The sequence below is a fragment of the Gallus gallus genome, chromosome 1 (genome assembly GCF_016699485.2).
Source record: "Gallus gallus isolate bGalGal1 chromosome 1, bGalGal1.mat.broiler.GRCg7b, whole genome shotgun sequence".
Taxonomy (NCBI): Eukaryota; Metazoa; Chordata; class Aves; order Galliformes; family Phasianidae; genus Gallus; species Gallus gallus.
In genome coordinates this window covers 114,644,316-114,660,956 of record NC_052532.1, presented here as the reverse complement: position 1 = coordinate 114,660,956, position 16,641 = coordinate 114,644,316, and the positions used below count along the sequence as shown (strand labels likewise).

The 16,641-nt window shown below is 39.1% G+C and overlaps 1 protein-coding gene across 23 annotated transcripts in view; it reads right to left on the bottom strand.

Moving 5' to 3' along the window:
* Window positions 1-16,641, bottom strand: part of DMD (dystrophin) — a 1,163,614-nt gene that overhangs the window by 996,355 nt on the left and 150,618 nt on the right. The window lies entirely within an intron of this gene.

Below are 16,641 nucleotides of genomic sequence, written 5' to 3'. Positions count from 1 at the left end.
TACATATAAGGCTCTGCTTCTAGGGTGGCATGTGTAGTGGATTGAAATTAAGTGTTGTGGGTTTCCAAAGGGCGTTTAATGCAGTGGAGTGGAGTGAAGGTATTTCCTGATCACTCTGCACAGCCTCCTTGAGTCCCCTGCGTGGGAGATTTCCCCCTCCACAGTCAGTGACCCACTGTCCATCCCCAGACTGAAGCCTCCCTGTTTAGGAGAGGGGTGGCAGCTCTCTGGCATTCAGCCACTCAGTCCCCAGCCCAGACTTCTGGGATTCCAACCACTCTGCTGAGCAGAGGGAGGAAAAAAAAAAGAAAAAGAAAGAAAGAAAACAGTTCTGTTCCCAAACTGTGTAAATACAAACACAGGTTGAGATAAGTCTGTACCAGCTTGGAGAGAAAAAAAAACCTATTGACTTACATTTGACCTTTCCACTCCCAACAAAACCACGCAGTACTGCTGCTAGACACAGCCCAGCAATAAACTGCAGAAGAAACAGAGGAGTGCACGGAAACATTCCATAATTCCCATATCCCAAAAGCTGCATATCCCAAGCAGGTGGGACCTGGGCTCGCCCCTTCCCCTGCATCAGCCCAAGGCCCCCTTAGTTCCTGTGGGAAAGGAAAAGCAGGCATCCACAGTAATACTTTAGAACTAGACTGCAGCTCATTGACCAAAGCCCAGACTTTTATATGGCTACTTTCCAGTGTGTGTGTATATATATACACACACACACATATATGTACACACTTCGTACAGCACATGTGGCCATAAGGAATCGTTATTAATTCAGTGCTTCATTTGAAAAGTCATTTGAAAGAACACACTTACTTTGCTCATTATTCTTTAAAAACCTCATCCTTAAAAAAATGACCCATACGTTACTCTGCTTTCAAGCCTAAAGTGTCCTAATGGTCATTACATATTTGTAAGTACAGTCCTGGATTATACAGAAAAATAAACACAAAAATGAACTGCATAATATACCTTTACGGCCACTGGTATTTTCTACATCAATAGTCAAATTAATACCCTGGAGAACCTGGATGTACATTACATGCCAACAGACTCCTAAGGATTAATTTGCAGTCCATGGGAACTGCAAGTCATGAACTGATGTAGAAAATAATCTGGAGCGAAGCAGAGCACTCTGTGACAGCAGCAGCATTTTGATTATTTCAGGGAGAAGTGAACCAAGCAAACTCAGGAAAGGAACTGCTTATTGTGCAAAAGCTCTTCTAAAATATTCACAGTCACCCTTGATAACACATACTGATAATAACTGAGGTCCAGGAATGTGTGCACTTAATGACCAAAAGTGAAAGCCATCTCGAGAGTAGATCCCTAGTGCTGGAACTATGATCCTCCTGACTCCTATCCAATTCAATCTTTCAGGTGACAAACTTTCTATTCCAAACTTTCCAGGTACCTAAAGCTCTGATTTTGAATACAACTAGAGGGCCTTATCCTTGACAGAGCTCTGCAGTCTGCCTTATACTTAACTCCAGTCGTGGCCCACTGAATTCATACGGTGTATTTGTCTTCTGACGCTGTATTTGAGATCACCAGAAAACATCAGACCAAGATCTGCAGGAAACATTACTTGATACTTCTAAAACATGGCTCAAAGAAGTGGCTGGTGACAATACTTACAATAGCTGACATACCAAACAATCCCTAACATGCAGGAAACCCAGTTTTGCTTCCTTTCCTCTTGCTGGGGGTGTACAGCACCTCAAGAGAGCCCCAGCTGACCATGGAGGTGCAGGAACATTCAGCCCAGAAATATTCCCGCTGGCTACTGGAACTTCATCACTCAATGGGAAAACAGCCAAGATTTGTTGGGCTACAGATTTTATTTGGGGATAGCAAAAGTCAGTATTCAAACCTGTTTTTTTCAGTTGTGCTTTTTTTTTTTTTGGTTTGTTTGTTTTGGGATTTTTTGATGAGAAGGTTGCTACAGAAAATTGAGAAGCTCTTAAAAATTAAAGACTACTTTCAGCACTGGTTTCAACACAGAAACTTCAACTCTACTGAACAGATGTTTGATATGCATCTGCCAGTCCCCGCTGGCCAACACAGCAGACATTTATAATGCATGTATAACCTAGAACTGAGTTCACAATTTTGACACACCAACTTCCCTTGTAAAGAGTTGCTGTTGGTGTTTTTTTGCCTGAACTAGTATTAAAAGCTCGATCTGTCTTCAAAAATAGAAAGCAAGCCACAGCCTCGCTGTATATCTCTGTCAGTAATTTCTGTATGCCCAATCAATGCCAGGATCAGAGGCTGCCTGTCATGCCATTCCTTTTAGTATGGCGCTGTAAGGAGTAGGCTCTGACCAGCAGCACTACTACCAAGTGCTCTAAGATTGCAATGCCTGGGCTGCAGATGTGGAAAGAAGCAAGCCTTGAAAGCCACAGAGAGGGTAGGCAATCTAGAAAGTCTGAAACAATAAAGAGGCTGCAGCTCTATTTTAATGTTGTCCTCCTCTTTCACAACCAGTAATGGGTTAAAGGAAAGAAAATCATCTGCTCTGCAGTAACGATTAGGGTGATTTTCTGCTGTCCATTAACACTTAGGCTGTTTATTTTGCTGCTTGAGAAGTCCTTTCAAAACCCATGTGTTGATCAAGTCAAAAATAATTCCTTTCTAATAGCAAGAGCATGATAGGAATGCAAAACTGGAGACAATTCAGAAGAACCCAGTAACAATTTGAAAACAAAGCCTAACAATAAACTGCCTGACCAGGGACTATTTAGGAGGATGGATTCAGTAGACATTGGATAGCAATGAGAAATTTGGGGTTTGACTCAAGAAATATTAAGATATTACAGTTGTCGGAATAACTTATATGGGAGGACAGGTCCCCGGTTAGACATAAATAAATCAAATAAGAACTTCATGTTAGCAGCCTCCACAGATTAACTCATCTTCCATCTCAGTGCAATTTAGTATAATATAAATGCAAAAAAAAAAAGCAAAAACAAACAAATAACAAAACCCTCAACATCATCCTGCCGTTTATATCATCTAACTATATATCGTTTCCTGATAAGAGATAAAACAATAACAAATAGGTAACACGCCACATGGAACTGATCTACAAATCTCTTATGACTTTTCAGACATCCCACCAGCAAATGCTGTCTGCCAACTCAACATCAGGCACAGTGCTTACTGCATAAATCTAAGACATGATATTTTGATTATGATTCCAGAAAACATTTCAACCTTTATTCTATCACGTTTTCAAATCCTTGCCAAAGCTGACCTAAAAAAAAAAAATAAAGCAACACAAGTCTGTCACTCAATTCAACCATTAAGCTCACAACGCAGTCTGTTCTGTGCTCTTGCCAGTATTTGCAAATCTATCACATCAATCTGTGTGGGAAGTGCTTAGCTCTAGGGACAATGGGACTGATGTAAAGGGAGAAGTGGGATGGGAATCTTTTAAGCGCTAATGCACAGCGTGTGGTTTTGCCCTGGTGGTATATCGGCTCTGAGTCTTTTTATTATTCACTTCCTGTCATGAAAAAATACCACTTGCATGTCAACAACAGAGAGAAAAAAAATCAACAGCTTTATCACAACAGAAGTAAACATGGGACTTCTGGTTTTCCTGTGAAAACAGCACAAAGAAAAAAGAAAATCTTCCTAACATGAGTAACCAAAGCAGAATTTCTTACTTTCATTTCTCAACCTTTTTTTACTTCAAAAAGAAACATACTGTAGAAATTGTTAGTACAGGTTGCAATGTTTTTCTTTTCTCCATATGTTTATTTGATCTGTAGACCAGAAAGTAAAAGACAAAAAATAAAAATCCTTTGCTCTAAATTCTGAAGGAAGCAGTAGGTTTTGTTTTTTAGATTAGCAGACACGAACCAACTTATATTGGCTACTAAATTTCAAGTTATAACAAGGAAGGCCTCTCATACGCATGTGTTCCATTGCTGTTTGTGTGTTCTCTCCAATCCATCCTTGTCATGCCATATAGCTGTGGAATATGGTTTATCCCCTTTCTGGAGAACATCTAGCCAAAAAAGAGGGCTGGACACATTTCTTACTAGTTTAACAAAAGCGATATTCAGGAAAACAGTAGCAATCATTCTCTTTTGGAAAGCTTCAACTAAACTCAAGTTATTCTATGATTCTATCATTCTGAAGACCAAGTAGCGCTTTTAATTTATGGGAACTCTCTTCAGGGCCAGGTCCCAAGCAGATTTAGCATGGCTGGATTTGCTGCCTCCACATTCCCCACAAAGAATGCTTTTGCTGTGTAAATCTTTATTCTCAAACCCTGTGAACTCTCTGACATTCAGAAATTTCTACCACAGCAGAAGTGAAATCAATCTAAACAGAAGCCAGCTGAATCAGAGTACTCAGGAGATGCACTGAATCCTCAAAAGGAAAACGTAAGAAAGGATAACAAATTATATAAAAAGTAACATTAAGGATATAAAGAAGAGAAGGGGGTTTGAAGTACTAATATATACACGGTAGGAGTTAAAGTAATAAAGACATAGAATTACCAAGTGATGCAACAAAAAAAAAATCTGATATTTCTCAAATGACTAGAAAGGAGAACAACTTATAACTATTATCCCTTTTTCTAGATGTGTTAAGTGTACCCAAACACAAGAAGCATCCCACATAATCTACAGATAGGATCCTCCTTCAGCATGTTTGGGTATCTAAATTGGGCCTCTGCCTCAGACTGCTCTCTGGGGGAGTGAGTCTGGGTATGGTTTTTCACGAGCTTTTTGGGCCCAAAGGTTGGCTGTCCAAACCATGAGAGGACAAGATAAGACTGCCCCTGTTCAGCCTGTTCTCTCAAAATCCACAAGAAGGAACTCCAAGCACAGGGACTAAAGGGACAGCACATCACACCATGTCCCCTAGCTTAGCAGAAAACTTCTCAGTCAAGTTACGTTTTCAGAGTAGTTCCAAAATTCACAAAACCACACAACACTGCATGTTGGAAGGGACCAAACTTGATTAAGGGACCACTGAGTTCACCTCCTGGCTCCATACAGGACCACCCAAAATCAGACCCTATACCTGGAAGCACTGTTCAAATGCTTCTTGAACTCTTGGGGTCATGCCCACAGCCCTGGGCAGCATGTTCCATGCCCACCACCCTCTGGTGCAGACCCTGTCCCTAACCCCCAGCTGCCCCTCCCCTGACACAGCTCCATGCTGTTCTCTCAGGCCCTGTTGTTGTCACCAGAGTATTCACCCAATTCTGACAGTGTTGCATTGTCTACACAGAAAGTCTGTATTCAGTGTCCTCATCTATGCTGCAGAGACACAGATGCCCAGACTCTACAAGGAACGGTTGCTTAAATAAAGGTAATAATGACTTTATTACTTTCATCACACGTAAATGGAGAAACACTAATTCCTGTACACACACTCACATGGATGATGTTACCGAGAGACCGAGTGCAAACACACAAACAAGTGCCAGTGATGGTAAAATACATATGTGCATATCTATTTATTTTTTTTTTTATGGGAAGATAATTCAACGAAGTTGAAAACAATTACAAATCCTAATCAGTAAGAAGAAAGAACTGAAGTAGAAAAACATGAATGATGAAAGACTGAAGATGTTTGAAAACACTGTCTAGGTACCTACCTGCCATTATTAAACAAGAAATTCCTCTAGTTAAAAATAAACTGCAAACAAAACCAAATTTAGCTCGGAAGGGAAACAGGTATTAAAAAAAAAAAGAAAAAAACCAAATACTATATGTACAGAACAGAGCGTAAAATTCCAAGCTGATTGCAAAGAATATCAATAAAGAACTGAGAGTTCATTGTGAACCAGAGTCAGTAATCCATACTTAGGAGACAGAGAATTCACCTAGGTCTGCAGGCAAGCTGTAACAGCTCTGCTAAAAACAACTCAAGGTCACTTTGCATAGCAAATGTGTTCGCTGCTAACATAAACATAGATTTCTGTAGGGAAACACAACTCAAACTCCAGCTGCCTAAGCAGTATTGCTGTCACCTCATCATGTACTCCCTGAGCTCCAGTCAGTGTTTCAGCCGTGGCCAATTCTGACACTACACCATGAAAGCCATGGACAAATTAGAGAGCATTTAGCATCACAGATATTCAAGCAGTCAAGTTTTCTTTGTAAAGAAAAACTGAAAGAACTACAGTGTTTAGTCTGGAAAGGAGGCAAAGCAAAGGGGTACACAGCTGCTGCTATCCATTGTGCAAAGTTGACAATACTCCTTGCTACATGTGAACAGTAATAGAGAAGGACCTCATTTGGGTAAAGCTAACTTGCCTCTAGTATTAGGAGAAAATTGTGAGAGTATCAGCTTGCTTACATACAAGAAAACATAGCCCCGTAGATTGAGTTTTTAAGAAAAATTTAACAAATTCTTTCAAGTGTAACGAAGTACATTTAGTCTACCTCAACCCTTGCAATCGAAGAAATCTAATCTCTCTCACTTTAGTATTTCTGTAGCCCTCCTAAACAAGAGTTACAGAGTAGTTAATACAACCTGTCACATACACTTCAAATTTGTATTCATCTCAGGCGAAATTAATTGTGCTGATAAGGGAGAGCAGTCCAATGGATACAAGAGAACAAAGGCAATCTGGAGACCTACATTTCATTAGCAGTTCTGCCTGTCACTCATCATTGAACTTCCTTTTTTTTTTTTTTTTAATTTCTCATGTAGATAATGAAGAACATACAAGCTAAACAAGTCCTAAACGCTACCATGATTAATTACTGTTTAAGATATGTGACAAGCAGTTTAAAATATAGGACTGTTAAGGGCCCACATTTTAATTACATCGATTTCACCTTAAGTCCCCCACATGACTATTGCTCAAAGCCTTAGTTACAGTGGCAAAAGACTGTCACGTTAAATCTGTGAAGACTGGGTTATTATGACTGCAAATTATGATGACAAAATTCTGTTAGTTCAAGTCTAATGAGACATTACTACACACACTAGGATGAATGTTAAATTATTTCTGCGCAGGTCTATATGCAGGTTAGTACATCAAGATGATGGCAAAACAACATTAATGCAAGTCTGCAGAGCTGACATTACAAATGTCAAGACGATTGCACAATGCTGCTGCTACAAGTGAACTGTGGTTAAAAAACAGGACACTAAACACCAAAATGTTTTGTGGGAATGTAAAAATAAACTCACGGAAAATAAAAACAAAATTTGAGTCACGGCAAAAAAAAGAACTGGATACCACTGCTTCAAACCAAAGTCTTGCCAAATTGGCCAGTGTTATCAGGAGGGTGCGAAGTCAGTATGCCTTACAAATAACTGTGAATAATCAAATAAAAATAAAATAAACTGTGAATTACTAACTTTATCACTAGGAAAACCTTTCTACTAATAAGAAGCAAATGACTTTATAATAAATATAATAGCAAATATAAAAGAGATGATTTTTCTATTACATTTGGCACTGGTGCAGCATCACCTTGAATATTGTGTGCAGCTCCACCATATTGAAGGACGCTAGAGTCTTTGATAGCATCCAGAGGAGGGCACCAAAACTGATAAAAGGGCTGGAAGATGTGTCCTGTGAGGGAAGGCTGAGGGCATGGGGCTGCTCAGTTCAGAGGTGACCTCACTGCCCTCTGCAGCTCCCTGAGGAGAGGATGCAGAGGGAGGTGCCGTGCTCTGCTCCTAAGAGCCAATGGCAGGACATGTGGGAACAGCACAAAGCTGTGTCAGGGAATGGTCAGACTGGACATAAGGAGAAATTTATTTATAACGTAAAACTGGTCAAACATTGGGAAAGGCTTCCTAGCAAGGTGGTTGAAGCTGCAAATCTGTCAGTGTTAAAGAGACATTTGGACAAGGCCATCAGCAACATGGGCTGACTGTTGGTTAGCCCTGAAGCAGCCAACCAATTGGACCCCCATCTCTGTAAGACCCTTCCAGATGAACAGTTCTACTCTGTGATCTTCTAGATAATAAGATATTTTGAAAAAGGCTTTGAGATTGCTGTCTGTATAGCAAACAGGTATACAGGTATTGGACCAGAGAGATTATCGTGTTACAAAAAAGTAAAGAAATAAAGATCTTACCCTTGTCCTAGGCTCATGGAAGGGCTGCAAGAGGAATAATCTCCAGATAGACATCCTTCCTCCTTGGTAGTCAGCCCTTAAATGGGGTCTAGGAGGGGGGGCAGCCTGGCTCCACCCCTTCCAGTCACTCAGGTGAAATTGCGTTCACCTGTGCCCCTGCAGCTGACTCAGCACTCGCCTCAGGTGGTCAATCAGAGGTTCAGGCCACCATTCAGCAGCTTCCATACACTGTCCTACAGTAGAATCTGTTCACATCAGGGAATTCCTTTCTGAATTTATTGATATTAATATATTTCTCTCTTACAATCTCCTGCAGTTAGAAACGTAGCTCCAAACACCTATTTATGAATTAGGTCCTAAAGAAATCAGTCCATTCTCAGGTAAATTCAAATACGTAGGATCTACAACATCCTAAGATTAAATAGATTACACATTTAATATGCTAGTTATTCACAATATTTCAGGTGATAAGAAAAGTAAAACTAAAAAGCGTATTTTCTTAATGCCACGTTTAGGTAGGAACTGTAACATATCAGAAACGAAAACTAATGCAAAAACTGAAAAAAGTATTCTTTTTCTTCAACAGTCCTTCCTCCCCACTTTCTATCTACTGCTAAATACAAGAGGTGCACTTGATTTCTAGTGTGGCAACAGCAGGTAATCATGTATTCCTTCAAAAGACTGGCATATCTACCAATCTATAATTTTTTCCATTAAGATAAGAGAGGCACTCTATCTTCTTATCGCTCCAAATATGTGATCCCCGATTCCTGATCAATTACAGTGTTGAACTGAAGTGTTCTGGTAAAATAACAGGCTTTTTCAAGGAGTTTAGGTAGTGCCTGACCTTTAAGTACAAATCATGAATAATTTTCCTTCATCCAATACAGAAAAAGATAAAAAATGTACCTTTCTTGGAAATTTAGTATTTTTTATTGGGCAAGACACCCATCTTAGTCAGCAAAACAACAGAATGACAAACTCACATTAAAAATAAATTTAAAGGCAGCTCATTTCAGGGATAAGCACAGAGTAGCTCGTGCTTTTTTCAGGGTCTTCAAAATAGTTTAATGGCTAGTAAATTAGTAGTCAGAGTACAGGAAAGCAGATCAAAATGGTAGGTACAGATTAAGATATCTTCAGAACGAAAATTGCAACAGTCATTATCAGTGCCTAAATGCATTAATAATTAAATATATAACAATTTTTTAATGAAGACAGATAAATATAATCTGAAGGCAAGTACATTTTAGAAGACTGGAAAATCAGTACAGCCAACTACTTGCTGATTTGTCTAACAGTGGTGAACTTATGTCACATGAAATTAATTGTGAATCTGAACTGTAACATTAGAAAGGAAGCACAGACTGAAAGTGGTAAGGGAAAAACCATGCAGCGCACCTTCACACCATCATCTGATTTTAATCTTTTTTTTTTTTTAGCATGTTAGTTACTGATGCAGTGTGTGTGCAAATATTTATGTGATCCAATGTGATGGTTGACAAAAATCCAAAGGGATTCTGTGCTGTGGGTAAACAGCTGGTTTCTCTAAACACATTTCATTTAAGTTTCAAACGAACAGAACTGGGGCAGCTTCATTATTAATATAGAAAACAGAAATAATTGGCAGGTTTTGTTAAAGATCCTCTTACATGCAGCCTTATTACTTTCATGGGCAAAATACACCTCAAGATATTTTTATGCAGTAAATCATAGATTATCCATGTTACGTAAGTAAAACCAGTTGGTATATTAATGCTTAGGGGATCAGGCCAAAGTAAAAAAAATTCTGAAATAAATCAATTCATGTAAAGATAGAGAAAACAACTTGTCTCATGTAGAAGACATCAGCAGAAGGTTTGTAAGTATTGGTTACAACTTCTGTAGACTCTTCAGAGAGAAACAGGTGTTTGAATTTATTCATCTCATACTACCTTTGGTGCTTTGCTGTAATTCATTTGTCCTATACCTGCTTCTTCCATAAACACTAGGTGAGAACCACCAGTCCAAGCTGGTACCAGTCACCGTCAAACATTTTAAATGCCCTATGTTTAAGCACCAGATTTCTTCCCTATCTGTTCAGCACAAGTAATAACTTTCTTTTTCATTTTAAAAACAGAAAAAAAAATATTTCAGATTTAGGAATTCTTCTGAAAATGATTCAGAGACTTTTTTCCCCCGGTTTTATAAATAAACCTACAGTGATCTTCTCATAATGTCATTCTTAATCAGAATATAGATGCAAAGTGAAAGCAAGGCTACCAATACAATAGGAAAAAAAATGCAGTATCCACTTTTTCTCTTGAACAAATGACTAATTGAAAAACAAAAAAGAAAAAAAAAAAGCAAAAATGTTTGGCTTTCTCAAACATGTGTGCCACCAGTAGTGTTTCACAGCAACTACTGCCAGGGATGGTTAACATACAAACTACATTTAGGCCATTAAGTGGATGGCAAAAATAAAAAAATAAAAAAATAGAGGAATAAAAATGAGGCAATCTTCAAGTTTCCTCATGGTCCTAAAGGTATTCAGGGAAATAAAAATGAAAGTTGCCTGCATAGAGACGCAGAATCACCTCAGAGTGTCAAATAGGCGATAAAAAAGACAGATTAAATTCAATACTGAGAATATGTCAAGAAAAAGAAATCTCAAATTTACGTACTCAGCACAGGCTCTGAACTAGTTATTGTCACTCAGGAAAGGGATTGTGAGTTATAAAGGGTCTATGAAAATATCAACTCCATCTTCGAAGCTGTCAAAAAGCAAATCAAATGCTAGCTATTACTATGACAAAAGTAGAGATCACCATACAAAATATCATTATAATATTATTTAAAGTCTTCAGATGTTCATTCTTTGAATACTGTGGGTTGATCTACTTCCCCTACCACCAAAACTATAATATCAGAAGAAGTAAGGACAACAGAAATGACTGAAGACTAGAGAGAAATGTCTTCCCTATGACGAATGTCTTAAGAGTCTTCAAGGTGACGTGAGGGGAGTGTGAATGAGCACGGAAATTGGGTCCTCTCAACCTGACAAAAAGGAAGAGACTGCTCAGCGGAGGTACATGACAGAGTGCAGAGACTGCATCCAGGGACCAGTTATCTAAACGATGTCAGTAAGGGGATGAGCCCTAGATAAGCAGGAACAAATCCAGGAAGTCCTGGTATCATCACTGACAGTTCTGCAAGACCAGCAGCTTATTGTGCAGAGTGGACAAAAAAGCACCAACCCAATGGTGGACATCCCTCTGTGGGCTGGGAGAAAATCAGAGGATGTTGTTTTGCTGGTACAGAAATCTGTTGTGCGTTCATACCTGAAGGGCTTTGTGAAGTTCTGACAAGGATGCTTCAGAGTTAGAGAAGAGCCATTTAAAATACTTGGGGAGACAAAGCCCCTGTCTTAAGCAGCTGAGACTCAAACGATTGGGACTGTTCAGTTGGACAGGAGACACCTCAGAAGAGATAGCAGTAGGGTTTCAAAAGCATGAAGGAAGATGCACACAGAAGTTATTTACTCATAAGTCTTTCAACACAGCAACTTGTAGTCCTAGATTGGTTTAAAATACATCAAGAAAGTAGTTCTTCAGCCACTGGGTTGTCAGTTTCTGGATCCTGCTGCCCAAGAAGATCATGAAGACATATCTATCTGGTGATTTAAAATAGGGTTAGGTAAATTCATAGATAAAGAGATCTATAAACAGATACTACATGGCATAGGACAGAATGTAACCTCTAGTATTTTAACATGATAATAATTTCAGTTGCTGGGGAAAGATAAAAATAAATGGGCCTCAGAATGTGGCCAGACTCATGTACTCTGACTAACATATCCTGTTGCCATCTGCTGAAACAAATAATGCTGAATTGACTACTGGTCTGGCCAAGCAGGACATTTTGTATGAACCTAAGTTATTTGAAAAACGAAGAAGTGCAGATGAACATAACTGAGATGCACTAAACAATGAGTCTTTATAGAAAATGAGCGTAACAATATTTCAGTGTCTCTCATAGCACAAGAAGAGGATAGGAAAGAAATGAAAAATGAAAGAAAATCAGCAATTGGTTCATTCAAAACTAACAAAAAGAAGTACTTCTTCACATGACATGCAGCCAAATTATGGGGCTCTGATCATGGAGGCTATGGATGCCAAAAGTTCATATCCTCTGTCTACTGGTGAGCTACGGTAGGAGCTCAAGTTTCACCCCAGTGTGTACTAGTGCAGCACCAGCAGTCAGTCGTTATGGACACTCCTCAGAATCTGGACAGTTCTTAGAGAAAAGAGGTCTTGGACCTACTCCTCTACTTGTGTCCTACTTTAAGCATGGGGTGACATGCGGCAGACAACATCATACTGATTCTTTTCACCATCATGGACTCGGACATTTCTTTATTGATGTGCTCCAGTGTCTCACAGGCAAATAAGCTTTGATGGGAATAGTCCAACCAGGTTAAATCTCTGGTATTGTTCTCATCTTTTGTACTACAGCCACCTCTAAATTTATTAGCGTTGCATATTTTAGTACAACAGTGTTTGTGTGAGAAAACATTAAAGAGCTTTCAACTTTTTTACCATATATCTTGCTTCCAATAATATAGCTGGAAGAATGCTCACACCTCAAGATCAGCATTCAAAGTCTCAGTGTGGAGGTAATATTTCATTTCAGTTGAGAGGAAAAACAGTATGTCATTTTTACAACCATCAGTTCTTTGGGTTTTCTGCTTTCTGGATTTCTTTTTTCCAGTCTGAGTGATTTTGCTGCTTAAATTTAAACAACTGAATGTATCAGTAACAACCTTGATGAGACCGTGAGTAGGAAAAAATAATTGTCTACTAAAAAAATGTTATACAATTTGTTCACCTTTTCCAGTTTTTCAAGAAAGAAAAGATATAATTCTCTAAGACATAGCAATGTAGTCATAGCAGTGTAGTCATAACTACATGATGCAGTCTTGACAAAGCTATAATTGATTTTGAATATTTGGTTCATACCTTTACATTCAGGAGAGAAGACAGATACCAGAATTAGTGAGACATGTAAGACAGAAGTCCTTGATTTACATTTCCAAAACCTCATAAGGAATCAAAAAATGTTCCCCATTTCTGAGACTTCATGGTTTAAAGGAAAATATCAAACTTTGCTTCCCAACCCCCAAGCTGACATTACTTCAGAAATATTTCCTAATTATGCAGTCATTGTACAAAACGACCTTGTTTACTACAGTAATATTTTATATGTTCTTCTCCTTTCTTCCTATCTGCAAACTTTCAAATTAATACAGTTGTCTGAAGTCCCAAAGCATGCATCATGTACACATGTCTCTGTGGAACTCAGCTCATGGCATAGGAGAATAAGATGTTAATTGTATTTCCAACATCCATTCCCGAAGGAATTGAAATAATCCAATATTTTATCTAAAACTCTGTGACTTTCCCTTCTCACAGAGGCTTCATTAGAAGGAAGTAGTCATCCATTAGAAATGACCATCATTGAATGATAGAATTGCTCAGGTTGGAAAATGCCTTAAAGACCATTGAGTCCAACCACGACCCAACCATACTACCCTAACTCTAACTAATAACTCTGCTAAATCATGTCCCTGAGCACCACATCCACAGGGTTCTTAAACACATCCAGGGATGGTGACTCAACCATTCCAGTGCTTAGCAACCCCTTCAGTAAAGGAGTTTTTCCTGATATCCAATCTAAACTTACCCTGGCACAACTTGAGGCCATTTCCCCTTGTCCTGTCACCTGTCACCAGTGAGAAGAGACCAGCCCCGCTCTCGCTGTAAGCACCTTTCAGGTATTGGAAAAGAGCAATAAGGTATCCACTCAGCCTCCTTCTCCCCAGACTTAACAGCCCCAGTTCCTTCAGTCGCTCCTTGTAGGGCATACTCTCCAAGCCCTTCACAAGCCTTGTTGCCCTTCTCTGGACCTGCTCCAGCACCTCAGTGTCCTTTCTGTACTGAGGTGCCCAAAACTGAGCACAGTACTCGAGGTGAGGTCTCACCAGCGCCAAGTACACAATGAATAAAAACGCACAACAAAATGAATGGTAAAGTGTATACATGTGGTTGGGTGTACACATACATACACACATTCAAATATATATGCACATGCACACATAACAAAATGAGAGTTTTATATTAGAGTTGATATTTTAGAATACCTAAACAGACATGCAATGCGGGGAGAAACTGTAAATATTCAGAACTCATTGCTATATAAAGTCTGACAGAAATAGGATAACTGCTATATGTGGTGCTAGAATTGGCTTCTAGGTACCCTAGTTTAAATGTATTTAGAAATAGGGGAAAGCTTAAAAACACTGAATTCTTCTACACAGATACAGTCTAGAAAAGTACTCAAGTGCTTATTCACTAAGGGATAAACATATTGTCCTTCCTGGTTGACAAACTGCATAAAACAGCTAACAGCTTGGAGCTTCTTAATGCACAGACATCAGCCTGGTCACAATTCAGTGATGGATAATGCAACTCATGAACTATTTTATGTGCCCTTTGAGCTGACAGTTCTTAAATTTCTCTTCTAGGGAAACTGTTAATCTATCAATCCTGGAATCATCTGTATCTAATCCTTGCTCAGGAAATATCTTCTGACATAATCAACTTAATCAATTATTGCACAGTGGGTAATCTCTTTGTACAGGAGAGAACACTAAGAAGCCGTGATGGGATATTTTCCTACTATAGGAATATTACTATAGGAATATTTGGGTTTTCCCCTGTATCATTTCTAAACTATTAGGCCTCAGTGCCTAATACAGCTCAGAAAATTGCACTGATGGGTACATCTTGGCCATTACTACTAGATTATTACCTGAGATGTGATCACAGGGTAAGTTATAAACAACAACTACATGAAATATATTAATTGTAACGTATGCACATCTCTTAAGATGTTACCAGCATCTATCTCAAAACTAAACCCCTGCAATATTGTTTTTGCATACGTGTTTCATCAGAATATCCATGCAGCAGTCTGAGATTACGGCTGTGTACTCATCTTCAAGGCAATCAAACATTCCAGTTATCTTGGCGGTTTGTTCACATGGGGGACTTTGCGCAAAGGCTGAATTCGAGTTTACTGACAATTACTTTTGGCAGACTCCCTGTGTGCACACCCTAGCATGAAGAAGTTCTTCTGTCTTAACTTAGGAGCTGGTGTTTTCTTACACAGAGGTGCTTTTTGGGCTCAATAAAAAGCGTCAGATGAGTTCTAAGCTATTTGTGTGCTGTTAAAAACACGTTAGTGTTTTGTTTGCCTTTCTTCACTTGCAGATATGCCCTTACGGATTATCTCTCTCTGTCCTTCATTTCCTTTCCCCTTCAGCCTCACATCTGCTATTTAAAAATAAATAGCCTGCCATTGTAAGGTAAAGATTTACAGGCTCCACCAAAAATATCCCAAGTTTCAAGTTCAAGAGAGGCCAAGGTTGTCATGCATTAAGCCTGTTTTCACTTCCCTGATCCATTCTGCAAGAAGCCTATCTTAAGAATTTCTTTTCATGACAAAAAGAAGCTGTAAACCCGATGTCCTAAAGGCATCTGTTAAAAATGGTTTCCTCAATAACTAGCATTGCCAATAATACGTCTTATGAACAAAGAGCTGTCAAATGCAGTAGGAAAACTTTCATGAAAGAGATGCATCATTGAGACAGAAAGCACGAGACATTCCAGAACTTTTCAAGAAAAACTCTGTGGCCAATTTCTAACTTTAGCAGAGGTGCCTCATTTTGAGCAGGGCCTATAAAATTAACAGTTTTAACATTCCTCCAAGATCCAAAAAAGAAGAAAAATTTAGAATTGTCTTTATGCAATACAGAAATAATTTGAGTAAAGCATATAAATAAATGGGAGCTCTGGATGATAATTTGATCATACATGACACGCCAAAGCTCATCAAGTTTTCTATTAAATACAGAGCAACTTTGACAGGACGCAGTGATATGGAAAAAAAGAACACCCCTTACCTCTGCCACCTCCTTCCATACAGACATGCATGCATTCACCTGTAATACAGGTTGATAAATGCACAGATATACTCAGAGCAGTCTGTGTTAATGGGACTTAAAAAGCATGTAGAAAGAAAACAGAGAAAAACAAATACATAAAAAAAGATGCCCAGGGGTTGAGAGAGTATTAATAAAAGTCACTATGCTCAGTTATGCTGTCAGAAAGACTATCCATAGAAAGGAGAGATTTAATCATGCTTTTACTGACTTCAGGGAAGGTGAAGGCATCCATGCCCAGCTGCCCACCAGGCTCATTACAGTGGCTGCTCTAATCTGTTCTCCTGTTATTTGTCTTTCTTTCGCACGGCCACAGGACTCCTAAGAAGGCTCTGGAGGCTTTGTAAAGCCAAGAGGGGACCAAGTACTATGTAGGGGAGGATGGATATGGAGAGATGCCTCCCCAGGGGCTGCCCAGAAAGACTGGGGGCTCCCCAGGCACTAGATCCCTGGGACCACGGGTCCACTGGCTGTCGCACACTCGGTTTAGCTTTTGCTTAATATTGTACAGCTGCACGG